The sequence below is a fragment of the Acomys minous genome (genome assembly GCF_964271855.1).
Source record: "Acomys minous genome assembly, chromosome: 14".
Lineage (NCBI taxonomy): Eukaryota > Metazoa > Chordata > Mammalia > Rodentia > Muridae > Acomys > Acomys minous.
The window spans coordinates 22,486,682-22,499,361 of NC_140496.1; the positions used below are offsets into that span (position 1 = coordinate 22,486,682).

The window sequence follows — 12,680 nt, forward strand, 5'->3', positions numbered from 1 at the left end:
GAGTTCGAGGCCAGCCTGGTCTACAAAGCAACTCCAGGACAGCCAAGGCTACACAGAGAAACCCTGTCTCGAAAAACCTAAAATTAAAATTTAAAATAAAAAAAAAAAAGATTCGCCTTTCCCTTTTCCATCATGGTACCATATGCGTGGGCTGGGGGCTGCTCCCTGGGACGGAAGCAGGATGGAGGTACCCTAGGATTCTGCTATACTGAGTATTCTTATTACTCAGGAACCGTGCCGAGTAACTGTTGATAACACCAACCACGACGGGGACCGCCGCTTAAATGGCCATGGAGAATGTACATCTGACTGGTCATTTCTGGGGGAGGCAGGATCTCTCCTGTTGGTGTGGACGGAGAGGGCTAACACCTCCATCTTCACCCCTAACCAGGAGCTAAGGGAGAGGAACTATCTCAGCTGGCGGATGCTGGCTGCTAAGACACAGGAGTCTCTGCTCCTGCCAACTCTGCCCAATAGCTCCAGAGTGCCAAGACGGAAAGTCCGACCTACAATACTGTCCATCTAGCGCAGTGCTCGATCACTCTAGCCACCGCCTTTCCAAGTCTCTGGGTCCAGGCCGACTCAGCTGTAGGGCCACAGTAGACTGAGGTAAACAGAAGTTATAAATAACCCAGGCAAAAGAGTGGCTGCAAGGGAGGAGAGGGGTCTCGCGCAGAAGCCTGTCCCTGTCTCCATGGCAACTGCCCCAAACCTAGCTGCTGACGTCATCTGGCAGCCGCCAACCAGAACTGGTAATGAAGAGGGGAGGGGGCCTTGCAGTGGCCTAGGACCCCCCCCCCACCCCCACCCCACCCCGGAACCGGGTGGAGACAGCTTGGTGGCCTCACTTCCTGCCAGCCTCCTCCCTGGTCAGCTGGTCACATTCCCTGTCCCGCCGCGTTCTGAGAGCTGGACGGCCTCCCCCGGCTAGGTCTGGCTAAGACGCCAGTCCCAGCGGTGGCAGATTGGGAACGCTCTGACTCACCCTCACTCTCCTCGCCTGCTTTTCCACCTAGGCAGAACCTAGTCCAATGCCTTTTGTGCTTCCCCCCATCCACCCACCCAAACCCAGGCCCCGGGACTGCTCATCTCGCTCTGTTGCCCACAGGACCCAGGACCGTGTAGGAGGTAGAGCCTTGTCCAGCTCTAGTGTTATGTAGCTCTATTACGGGTTTATCTCCCTCCCCGCCCCCACTGTCAATACTAGGAAGGTGGATGGTGCAGAGGCAAAGATTCAGATCGGATTCTTGCTTCTCCCCCAACCCAGCTGTGTGACCTTGAGAATGTTGTTAACTTCTCAGGCTCGGTACGTACATCTGCCAGACAGTCATACGCCTCCTCAGAAGGCTGCATTCAGCTGAATGCTGCGGATCTAAAACGCGTGCAGCCACACAGATGGTGGCCTGGGCACCGTTATTATTATATTAGATTGCACACGGGAGAGACCAGCCTGCATACACATCAGAACTGATTTGGTAAGGGAGGTCAGACTCAGGCTTAACTCGGGATAGGAGGACCGAGGGTGTTGAAGTTGACTTCTCCGGGGTTCTAACCCTGGTGAACAAACCCCTTCCCCAAACCAGTTTTACAGGATGCTCCGTTCTGACTGTTTGCTGAGTCCCCATAACCGCTTCCATCTCCAGGGACAGGGTCTGGTCGCCGACGGCTGCCAGTACGACCTCCAGCTTCAGGTTTGGTTTGGGTGGAGTGTATGGCCTCGGGCAGGCTCAGTCACCTCAGGCCTGGCCCCAAAGCAGCTTAGATCGACCAGGGCCAGGAAGACTAGCTCATTTAGGAGGTCCTCCTGCACCCCCGTACCCCCTTCCCAGTGCCAGATCAGCCGAGGGTAACGCAGGTTCGGGGAGAAAGCCAATCCCAGGCCCAGATAGGCGCCTCAGGCTCGCCCTCAGGCCTGCCCACCGCGGAGCCCCGGGGCACGGCCGCCGCGGCCTGGCTAGAGAAGGGAAGGAGGAGGAGGCGGGCGCGGTAGACTCGGAGGCCATGGCTTTTGAAGGGTGAAGCGTTCTCCGCGCCCGGGGAGGAGATGGGGGTGTGGGGGAGGAAAGACACCGCGCGATCCGGGTCGCGAGAACGGGGTGAGGCGGGACAGGTTTCGGGTCGGGGAGCCGACCCGCGCCGCGGGTGCGGGAGGCACGGGATCCACCGCCCGCCCCCTCTCCCGGACACGGCCTTCGGAAACGGCGCGGACACTCACATGGTTGAGCTGGGCTGCAAAGACCTCGCGCTGTCGGTGCTCTCGGCGTTGCCTGGCCTGCTCGCGCCGCAGCTGCTGCTGTCGCCGCGGCAGGCGCCTGCCCCTCCCTCCGTCCCGCCGCCCCGCCCCACCGGGCCCCACCTCCTGCGCTCCCCCTACTCCCCCGGGCTCCCGCACCCCTAAGGGGCGCCCACAGCTCGCTCCGCCTTCGCGGGTAACCCGGCAGAATGGTCTGCCTAGGGTGTCAGCCAGCTTGTGGGAGGAGAGACCTTGGGGAACGAAGGCGTCTGAGGGAACTGGGCGGCTTCCTGGGAACAACTGCAGACCTTAAAACTGGGGTAGGGGGCGCTCGGGAATCCCTCCTACTTGCCTCTTCCCCAGATCTCTGGCGCTCTAAAGACCTCAGGCCCCCTTCCTGTCACCATAAATAGGTTCTTGGAACTGATACTGAGAGTTGGGGTGGTTGGAGAAAATGATTAGGGTCTGGAAAGGCTTTGATAAGGGAGGCTAACATCCCACATTTTCTGGGTTGAAGCCCTGCCCCTCATCCTTCCCCACCTTTTTAGCCAGCTTCAGTTTCCCGCTGTAGGGTCAGACAACCTCTTCTGACATTATCTGGCTAACAAATCAGGGCTCATAGCCAGGGCATGCCCGCATTCACCACCACTCACTGGGTACTGTTTTCTGAGAAGTTTACAGGCTTTGCTACTGGAATATACGTGGCTGACCTGGTAAGATCTGGTAAGGCCTACCAGGAGCACACATTGGCTATGGGAGCACACCTCCCATTAATCAGATGGTACTAGCTCTTTCCAATCCTATGCCCTTGATCCTCCGCCTTTGGCTTCCTTGTTTCCTGACTTCCGCAGCACCTCATCTGTAGAAGAAGGTCAGGCATACTCCGGAGTGGTTTGATGTATTTTAAGAGCTCCCTGGATTTCTGACCCTGGTCCTGAGGGTTGTTCTCAACAACCCAGTATGGTAGGACTCTTGGGATACCAACGTCCCACGCTTTTACCAGGGACACCTTCAGCCCTTTTCAGTTTTCCAGCTCTCCAACGCTCCAGGTTTCCCCCAAAACTCTTGCCCTGGATGCCATTGTGAACGCACCCCTCCCCCCCTTTCCAGTTTTTTTTTTTTTTTTTTTTTTTTTTGTTGTTTTTTCCGAGACAAGGTTTCTCTGTGTAGCTTTGGCCATCCTGGACTCACTTTGTAGACCAGGCTGGCCTCTGCCTCCCAAGTGCTGGTCCAGTTTGTTTTTTTAAGGCATGGTCTCACTATGTATCCCTAGCTGTTCTACTGTTCTAGAATGTGCTCTGTAGACCAAGCTGGCCTTGAACTCAAAAAGATCCGCCTGCCTCTGCCTCCCAAGTGCTGGGATTAAAGGCATGTGCCACCAGCACCTGGCTCTTCTTTTTATTTATTTTAAAATTTTTCGGTGCATTACTGTTTTACCTGCAAGTATGTCTGTGTGAGGGTGTTATTAGTTACAATTGTGAGCTGCCTTGTGGGTGCTGGGAATTGAACCCAGGTCCTCTCGGAGAGCAGCTAATGCTCTTAATCAGATCCCTTCTCTGGTTCTTTTGATTACCTGACCAGGTACTTCGTCCTTAACCTTGTAAAGCACCTCTTCTGCCCAAGCACACACATCTGTGGCCAGAGGTTGAGCCTCTCTTGAATTCTCAAAACTGGCATCTCTAGGTCTCTGGCTAGCTCTAAAGTCGCCCCTTTAACAAGACATTCTTCAAGTGCCTTCTCTGCAGGCGGCCTCCTCTCTTGACTCTGTCAAGCTCTGACCAAGTCCTTTGTGAGGTAGCCACGTGGACGTAGAGGCACTGTGTGTGAGATTGAGGGACCTGACTGTGGTCTCTGAGTATTTTAGGTCAGAGGTCATCATTATCTTGGCTCATAGTGGGAGTTGAAAGACTATTTATTGAATGAGTAAGTGAATGAGCAAGTATCAGTATCTGCTCTGCCTTCCCTCCCTCCCTCCTTTCCCTTCCCTTCTTGTCTTGTCTTTTTTTCCCCCCTTTCTCTTCTGGGGATCAGATCTAGGACTTTCTACATGCTAGACAAGCGCTCTTCTACTGAGCTGCATTGTCTTCGGTCCACTGAGACAGGGTCTTGTTACGTAGGCTAGGCTGCTCTCAAACTCACACCTGCTTCTGCCTCCCGAGTACTGGCACTGAGGGTACGTGCCACTCTCCCTGGTTCCTAGTCCTCCAGGTTCTTTAACATTCATTCTCTCCTTTACTTCCCCTGCCCCCAATTCCCAGTGCTCTGTCTTAGGCAGCGTGCTGGTTGCTGCTGTGACAATGGCATAGAGCTGTCCCTGTGCCATCACTTGGCTAATCAAAGGTACTTTCTGAGAAATTCTTTCAAAGACTGAAGGCATGCAATTCCACATTGAGAAACCCTCTCCCTCTCCTACAGTGCTCTGAGTAGAACCCATGGCTGGGTACTTGCTAGGCAGCCAGTCTACCGCTGAGCTTTATTCTCAGCCTGAAAATCCCCACTTAAAAAAAAGAAAGATTTGCCAGGCTCGGTAACTTTTGAGAGGCAAAGGCAGGTGGATCTCTGTGAGTTCAAGGCCAGCCTGGTCTACGTATCAGGTTCTAGGCCAGCCAAAGCTCCATTGTGAGACCCTTTCTCTAAATAAATAAAATTAAGAAAAATATTATTTTTTATGTGTATAAATTGTGTTCTTTGTGCCTGATGACCTAGGAGACCAGAAGAGGGTGTCAGATCCCCTGAAACTGGAGTTCGAAAGTGATTGTGAACTGCTGTGCGGGTGCCGAGTGCCCTGCAAGAGTGTCAAATGTTCTTAACTACTTAGCCATCTCTCCGGCTTCACGAATCCCCCTCCCCTTTTTTTTTTCCATTTTGGTTTTTTCTTTTCTTTTCAAGACAGGGTTTCTCTGTGTAGCCTTGGCAGTCCTAGACTCGCTTTGTAGACCAGGCTGGCCTCGAACTCACAGCCACCCACCTGCCTCTGCCTCCTGAGCGCTGGGACTAAAGGCCTGTGTCACCATGCCCAGCTTTCATTTTGGTTTTTCGAGACAGAGTTTCTCTGTGTAGTCTTGGCTGTCCAGGACTCATTTTGTAAACCAGCCTGGCTTGAACTCACAGAGATCTGCCTGCCTCTCGGGAGTGCTGGGATTACAGGCCTGTGCCACCATGCCGAGCTTCCAAGCAACCTTTTAAATCATTAGTTCAGTCATAGGTTCTCCTACTTGAGAGAGGTGTCAATGGGTCCTCATGCCATGTAGACCATGAGGGCCTTAGAGAGCTCTGGCCTGAGACAGCCCCTCTTCTTCCTCTGCACATGGCTCTACTGCCTCTGCTTATACTATACCACTTGCCTGTGGTTCCCATGCTCGGGCTTCTGACCATCCTCCCTCCCTGCCTTCAACTTGATTTACCCTATTTCCCACCCCATCCTCTTGGGAAGCAAATCAAATGACACCCCTATCCGTGCCCTCTGGTGCCCCAGTTATTTTTGTCTGAGCATCCATCACTGTATTGTTCTTGTCTGCAGCCAACTGACCACCAGGGGCTGACTGGACTTCAGTGATCAGAGGGCACACCTCGATTCCCAAGAGGCCCTGAAGGAAGGGCAGCATCTGAGGGCCGTGGAATGCTAGAGAACTGTCAGGCCTCTCCCCCAGATACTAGCAAGCAGGCTTTAGAAGGATGCAGCAGAGACTCGTGCCAGAGGAGACACCTGAAGCTAAGAGAAGGCCACAATTTTCCAGGCCACGTGGTTAGGAAGGGCTGGGTCTGAGTTCCAGACTGGCTCCCTGAGTCATAGTCAGTTTCGCTCTGCCTGATTGAGGCATCAGGTGCCGAGCACGTCTTCTGCCAGGCACTGGCCTTCAAGCTAAAGCTCAGCAAGGAAACATGTGCACTTCTAACCTGGAAGAGCTCACAGTCTTGGAGGGGTAGACTGAGGCCTGAGAAAAATATCTTTAGCAGAATCTGAGGGTGGCAAGGGCCCTCGTACATGGTGCTACCTGCTCCACTTTGGCAGTGTATACATTCAAGTTAAAAACAAAACAACAACAAAGAGAAGAAGAAAGGAAAGAGGGACGAAAGAAGGACAGACAGAGGCTTCCCTCACAAGCCCCCACAGGTTATAACTTTTTTGTTTTGTTTTGTTTTGTTTTTCAAGACAAGGTTTCTCTTTGTAGCCTTGGCTTTCCTGGACTTGCTTCGTAGACGAGGCTGGCCTCGAACTCACATCGATCCACTTGCCTCTGCCTCCCAAGTGCTGGGATTAAAGGCGTGTGCCACCACTCCCAGCTAGGTTATAACTCTTAGAAAAACAACTTCCCCTTGCTTTCTGGGAAGAAATAAAATAGAAGGCCACCACCACCACCACCACTGTGCTTTGGTGATATCATCCATTTACTGGCCAGATACTTATCAAGCTTTCAGGAAACATCCAAGACCATAACCATCCATCTTTCAGGGACTATAGTTAAGGTCACCACCTTGTCCCTGAGGCAACTTGTTCTGATCTTTGAGATTTCCCACTTCCTGCCTCACCAAAATAAAGAATGTTTGTTTATCTGTGAGATTGTGTGGTGTGTGTATACATGTGTATGTGCATGTGTGTGCATGTAGTGTTTGTGTGTGTATATATGAGTATGTGAGGGAACACGTGTGTGCTTGTGTGTGCATATACATATGTGTATATGTGAGTGTGGGTGGGTGGGTGTGCTTGTGTATAAGTGTGTGTATGTGTGCATGTGTATATGTGTGGAAGTATGTATGTGTAAGTGTGTGTGCCTGTGTGTATGTATGTATGAGTGTGTGTGTGTGTGTGTGTGTGTGTGAATGTATAGGTAAGTGGAAGTTGTTAGGAAAGGGTACTTAGTGTGACATGTTCCTGGAGATTCCTTGGCAGGTGAAGACCATGTCTTTGAGGCTCATGTGAGGTAGGATGGCAACAGGGCTCAAGGCAAGAAAAGAAACTTAATCTTTTTTTTTGCTAGAGGACAACAAAAGCCCACCATGCCTGGAGAACTATGCATGCATTAGTGAAGGGACTAGCTATGAGGGGCCTTAGGCACTAAGTGAAGGGCAAGGCTTTATCCTTAGAGTAATGACAGCCTTGGCTTTAAGCTGGCAGATCCTAGAATTATATCATATCTGTGCTTTGCAGTAGGGTATGTGTCACAACGACCTTGCCACCATTTCTAGGTGAGCTAATACTGGCATGGGCATAGTTAGGGCAATGGGGAAGAAGAGTGGGAGAAATTCGAGAAATATTTGGGAGGCAAAGCTTGATGCTTCAAGGGCTCTGGCGAGAGGGAAGCATCCTAGATGATGCAAGGGCCTTGGGCCTTGGAGTTTCCTCAATGAGGTGGGGAGGCCTGGAGAATCGACTTAGGACCATGACATAGTTAGTCTGGGCAGACAGCATCTGAAGGGGACTTTCCACAAGGCAGCTGGACGTGTGGGTAGAGGAAAGAGGGGTCTAGGCTAGAGACAGCTTTTGCAAGAGACAATGGTCACTATGTCAATGAGATGTCTGGTGAAGGATAAAACATGCCAGTAAAGTGGTCTACAAGAGACCTTCAGTGTATGGTGGTGCTAGAAGGGGGCTCAGAGGGACTCAGTCTGGGGCTGTTATGCCCTTACCCACATTCGTGCATCCTTTGGACACCTCCAGCCCCTCTTACTTGGAGGGTGGGATTAGTTATCTCTTTTTTTTTCCAGGCAGGGTCTCTCTGTGTAGCCTTGGCTGTCTTAGACTCACTTTGTAGACCAGGCTGGCCTCGAACTCACAGGGATCTGCCTGCCTCTGCCTCCCGAGGGATTAGTTTTTTCAAGACAGAGTTTCACTCTGTAGCCCTGGCTGACCTGGAACTCATTTTGTGGATCAAGTTGCCCTCAAGCTCACAGACACAGGCCTTCCTCTGCTGGGACTAAAGGCCACCACCACCACCTGGCATTAGATCTTACTTTTTATCATGTAGGTCAAAGGTGATGGGCCAAGGATACTGCCCATATACAAGTTCAAGCTTTACAATTACCACCTTGTAGTTCTTGGTGCAACTTCTTTCTGGTGCTTTGACTATGCCTACCCATTTACTCACTGGAGTTTCACCTTGAGGGCTGGACATGTAGCTCATTGGCAGAGCACTTGTCTAGCCTGTACAAGGTCCTATACAAGGTTCCATCCCCTGCACCGTTAAAAGAACGTGATTTAGTGGGGCATGGTGGCCCACACCTTTTATGCCAACACTTGAGAGCCAGACATAGGCGAACCTATGTGAGTTTGAGGCCAACCTGGTCTACAGAGTGAGTTCCAGGACAGCTAAAGCCACAAGGAGAGACCTTGTCTCAAAAAGACTAGAAGAAAAAAAAAAGTAATTTGAGGAGGCACGCCATCTCACTATTAAACAACAAATAAACAATGAGATATCTTTTTCCTCCTTTCAAATTAGCCGTGGTGGGCATGATGTGTATGAGTGGACTGATAAGAAGAGGGAATTAATTGCCTTGTGGGTTTCAGAGGAATGCTGTCAGGGTTACCAGAAAGTCAAGCACAAGCCTTGTTTCCCCTCTCCCTGTTAACCCCCTTTGGAAAATGTACCCCAAAGAAATAGTTGTTCAAACAGGAAAAGATCTGTGTCTGAAAATGCCGACTACTCAATTATTTAATGGAGCTGAACAGATGATGTGGTGCTTCAGTGAGGGGATGCTGAAGGAAGTCACAAATGCCTGTAGCCCGTAGCCTGTGGCCAGTGGGAAGGGTAGGTCAGAACAGAGTCAGGACTGGGTGGCAAGTGAGAATTATGTGTCGTTTAATATGTTGAGGGTTTCGGGTTCCTCAATGCAACAAGCACAGCGGGGTGGAAAAAGCTCTAGAACAACCCGTATCTGCATCCATTGCCCACGAGAGCTGTCCACGCCTCCCTGTGCCAGTAGACCATCGTGTCCCGGAGTTGTAATTTCTCTTGGTTGAATTTCCCTATTTGTATTTACTGATACCACAAAAGGTTTCAGTAAGCTCGGCACTGCTTTGAAAATGAAGGTGGCCATTTCTTATTTGGACAGCTCCAGGCTGGCTTCTGCACTAGGAGGTATAAATTTCTAGGCTGGCCAAGCAGGCCACCTTTCCTGGGAACTCACCCAGTACAGCCAGCTGTGTCTCTCTTGCGCTCCTCGATGGTCCAGTTTCAAGCCTCCAGGGGGAGCAGTGAGCCGGGCCCAGCTGTTTTGGTTTGGGTAAGGGGTGGGGTGACTGTGCCTCTCTGGAGTTGGGCTGGGCGTCCTTCCTTCCTTCCTGACTCCTTTCTCCTAAGGGACAAGTGGGAGGAATGTCCTTGCCTCTCCCAGGTCATGGGATGAGCTTTTCCCCTAGGATCCCTGTAGGCCTGGCCTCTGTAAAGGCTAGGGAGTGTGGCACACAGCTGTTTCTGTGTGCATCCTACTGTCAGAAATCTTCTGAAAGAGACATAGCAGGGAGAGCTTGGTGGAGGTGTGGAGTGTCCTAGACACCAGGCATCTGGCAATCCGGTCCTACTCTAGACTCTGCCTTACCAGCGAGGATTCCCAAACTGACCCCTGCCCTGTCAGAGTTGGCCTTTTGGTGCCACCGTGTGGAAGTATCCACAACGCAGTTTCAAACATCCACACCAGGGGTGCCCCATCAACTGCATCCTGTCTCCAAGTGAGCCTCTACCTGTACCACCCTGCCCTTAACTATCGGAAACCTCTGCCTAGCCCTTGTGTCCTTGGTTTTCCTGAGTTAGTCCAGTCTTCACAGGGTGGATCGTCTCTATAATTTGGACCCTGTCCCTCCTCACTTTCTTATTGGTCCCTCATCTCTCACCAGTTCTCCTCCAGGAAGACCTAAGTCCTGCCAGACTGAGCTTCACGTTCTCTGAGTGCATTGTCCCCACCCCACCCCCCTCTCTCTGTCAGTACAGCTGGTCTATGCATCTGAATGCTTTCTCTGCTTTCTTTCACCTGACTCATACCTGCTTACCCATTAGGTCTCAGCTGGATGCCAGTGTCTTTTGGATAGTTCCTATGGACTCTAGGCTTGGTCAGAAATCTTTTGTTTGCCCTCAAGATGTCCTAAATTTGTTTCCTTATCACTACACTTGTCTGCGTGTTCTTACACAGAGTACTCTATTCCAGGGCCATATCTAGGCTGAGTCACCTGACTGTCCAATTTCCTATGCCCAGAAGACCCAGATACTAAAAATCATTGTATCCTAGGGATGGGAAGGCCATAATTTAAAAGAAAGAAAGAAAAAAAGAAAAGAAAAGAAAAAAATTTAGCTGGGCGTGGTGGCCTTCGACTGCCAAGGCAGGTGGATCTCTGTGAGTTCAAGGCAAGCCTGGTGTACAAAGCAAGTCTAGGACAGCCAGGGCTGTTATACAGAGAAACTCTGTCTCAAAAAACAGAGGGAGAGAGAGAAAGAGAGAGAGAGAGAGAGAGAGAGAGAGAGAGAGAGAGAGAGAGCGCCATGCTTGCTGTTCATCACAGTAAACCTGTGGCCAAGTTGAGCTGAGACCTAAGACTTACCTTCCTCTCCTGGGTTTCTTTGCTCCCCAAGATGCCATTGTGAACTGAGTTAGGATCCTTGAAGGCCTGATAAGACTTGACAGGAAGAGAATTGTTCTAGGTGCTCTTGTCCCTATGGGACAGCAGCCATCAGCTCAGACTGATTAGAACCCAGGGAACTGTCCCAGGACATCACGGGAGTTGGTATGCAGTGACCACAGGTCACCACATCTGATGAGATCTTAGTGAGACTCCCTTCGCCTTCAGGGCCATGCAGTGGGAGTGCTGGCCACACGTCATTCAGGGAGGGCCAGAATTCCTAAAAGGTGCTGGTGGCAGCAGTTAAGGCCCCCAGGTTAATTATTTCTAACGTCATACAGAAGGGAATGTGCTGAGTGGGACATCCCCCACTCAGCCTTGGCCTTGAAGGGCACTGATCTCCCAGACCTATTCTCCCCACTGCCAGACTGGAATGTAAGGTCATCTCGGTATTCTCTCTGGCCTCTGAACCGTCACTGACTTCAAGTACCATAGGAGCTCTCCTTTGAGAATGCATGGTCCCACCTTAGTATTTTTGTTTTTTGTTTTTGTTTTTCCCCAAGATAGGGTGTCTCTGTGTAGCCCTGGCTGTCCTGGAACTTGCTTTGTAGACCAGGCAAGCTGGCCTTAAACTCAGAGATCCACCTGCCTCTGCCCTCCTGAGTGCTGGGTTAAAAGTGTGTGCCCCACACTGGGCTCTGCCTTGGGTTCTGATACTACTGCTGTGTCCTCTGCCTGCCCCACTGGTAGACCCAGGTCCCTGGCTCAGAGAGCTCAGTAAAAAGAACCAAAATGCTCTGTTAGTGAACACAAAGATGCCAATGAGTATGTCGCCTGGCACTGAGGAAGTGCCCTTTCCACCTTAAGAAACTCATGAGGCAAACAACTAGTAAACAGAATACAAACGATCCATCCGGTTTTTTCTGGTGCCTCTGCTTCCAAATGGCCATTTTTTTTTTTTTTTAATTTTTTTTCCCCTGAGACAGGGTCTCTCTATGTTAGCCTTGGCTGTCCTGGACTTGCTTTGTAGACCGGGCTGGCCTCGAACTCACAGCGATCCGCCTGCCTCTGCCTCCCGGGTGCTGGGATTAAAGGCGTGCATCACCATGTCCAGCTCAAACTGCCATCTTTGAAGTTCTTTAAAACAGCCACCCAAATCCCCACAGTTGCATACCACCCCTCCCCCCCCAGCCCCCCACTCGCACCCCAACCCTGCAAACCTTCTTCCTTGTCACTTAATACAAGTGTGGTGCGTGCTCAATGAATCCCCGCTGGGTTGTGGGTGGCTAGAAGCTTGGGGGCGCTGAGGTATTTTCTTACTCTCTCCTTGCCTTGCCTAGACGGTGCCATCTTGGCTGCTTGTTCCGCCTTGCCCAGATGTGCGGAGTCCCGCTCCTCTGAGCTGCCAGGGTTCACAAGCTTTCTCTAGTCTTTCTTGATGCTGTTTTTCTCTGAGTTTCCAGCACAGCTCCGTGGCTTGACAGCTTCACACTAGAAGGGAACACTTTCCCCGAGATCCGTCTTTGCTTACTTCCTGGAATCTGCTTTCTATCTCCCTTGGCCTATAAAGCCGGTGACTCATTTACCCAGCCAACAGCGCCTTCTCCACCGGGGTTTCTCACAGGAAACCTGAGAACAGCCCGGGCACTGCTGCTTTCTTATCTAAAACCCTGATTTGTTCTATCACGAGAGGCAGTGGAGTTGTTAGTTTTCCCTAGATTTGGGCACCCTCATTAAAACAGGGCCTTCTATCCTCAAGGGGCCCAGGCTGGAGCTTTGCAGAACTTCCACAGCACTCCCAACTTCCAAGTCCTGCACAGTCACAGAATCATCTTTGTTGCTGTTTTTGCTTGAGAGTCTCTCGATCGCCCCGGAAATCTAGAAAACTATAGGTTTCTT

General features: G+C 51.2%; 1 protein-coding gene across 5 annotated transcripts in view; it reads right to left on the minus strand.

Moving 5' to 3' along the window:
- The window catches only part of RIPOR1 (RHO family interacting cell polarization regulator 1), a 28,196-nt gene extending 15,891 nt beyond the window's left edge, over positions 1–12,305 (minus strand). The window contains exons 1-2 of one of the 5 annotated variants that reach the window (XM_084755503.1): positions 12,002–12,305; positions 9,359–9,526 (exon numbers count right to left, since the gene is read on the minus strand). The gene's annotated coding sequence lies outside the window, so the exon portion shown is untranslated. Of the gene's footprint in view, positions 1–2,215; positions 2,322–9,358; positions 9,527–10,763; positions 11,011–12,001 lie in introns of those variants that run through there. The other 4 variants (XM_084755502.1, XM_084755505.1, XM_084755504.1 and 1 more) reach the window with 4 other exon arrangements.
- Positions 12,306–12,680: the final 375 nt, after the last annotated feature.